The following is a 1,254-nucleotide window of genomic DNA, read 5'->3' as shown; positions in this document are numbered from 1 at the left end:
TATATACATGTAAATAAATAGCAAATGTAACTTTACTACTGTCGATCCCAAGTTCGAATAAAAAAGAGAGAACAGAATATATAATATATATTATAAATTTTTAACATATATTTACACATTTATATAACTGGATTTCTCTTTATTTTGTAATATTTTACAGAGTGTTAATAATCTACAATTTTTATTTGAAAGTATTTTCCATACTTTTTTGAGATTTTCCACACTTTTTCTCTTATTCTCTCAATATTATTTAGATACTATCTTCGATATATTCGTTTAATACAATAGTTCTCAAAATATGTATTATACATAGACTACTTATAATATTGGTCTTAAAGTATATTTAATATAAAACGATTTATATTAATCGCATGTTTAGAAGACAAAGTTAAAGTTTCCAACGTGTATGTTAATTAAGTATGTTAATTAAGTACAGGGAGGGGAGAAAGTATGAAAACTTAAAAATCTCGAAAAATATAGAATTCCACAGAAAAATGTTTCGAATGAAAGATGTAGAGTTTATAAAGATCTCTTACTGATCCCATCAGAATTTGACCTTTAATCGCTAATATCGAGGATTTTGATATTTTTAATGAAATTCTCTATTTTCTATTGCACAATCTTATAGTATTTCTGAATGTTTTCAAAATGCTACACGATAGTAAAGCTTCTTTAGTTAAAAATTTTCTCAGATATTAAAAAATGTCTAGCAATCTTTAATATAAAATATGAAATATCTCGTAATGTAAAAGTCAAACTGATCAGTACACAGATCATTTTGTATTCTGAAACTTCTATCGGATATACTTCTCTGAAAAGTTCATATTTATTGAGATTTTTTCCACATTAGTTTCCCCTACCTTGTGTAATTTAAGCGCTATCTTCAAAATATTCGTTTAATACAATAATTTTCGAAATATGCATTATACATAAGCTATTTTTAAAGTCGGTTTCAAAGTATATGTTTAATACAAGAATGATTTATATCAAATACACGTTTTAAGGACAAAATAAATTTTTCGTCATACATGTTAATTATATAATTTTGGGTATTGTCTCCGAAATATTTAATACATCTTCAAATTATGCATCGTATATATGTAGCAAACGTTTACAATATTGGTCTTAAAGTATATATTTAATATATGGATGACCTCAAATTTGAACGCATGCTTTGAGGATAAGATAAAAATGTCTCTTGTAAAAAGAATGATTTGAGCACTGTCATCGACTAACGACACGACTAAGGATCTG

Source organism: Atta colombica, unplaced genomic scaffold (genome assembly GCF_001594045.1).
Source record: "Atta colombica isolate Treedump-2 unplaced genomic scaffold, Acol1.0 scaffold245, whole genome shotgun sequence".
Classification (NCBI taxonomy): domain Eukaryota; kingdom Metazoa; phylum Arthropoda; class Insecta; order Hymenoptera; family Formicidae; genus Atta; species Atta colombica.
This window is presented reverse-complemented; position numbering follows the sequence as displayed.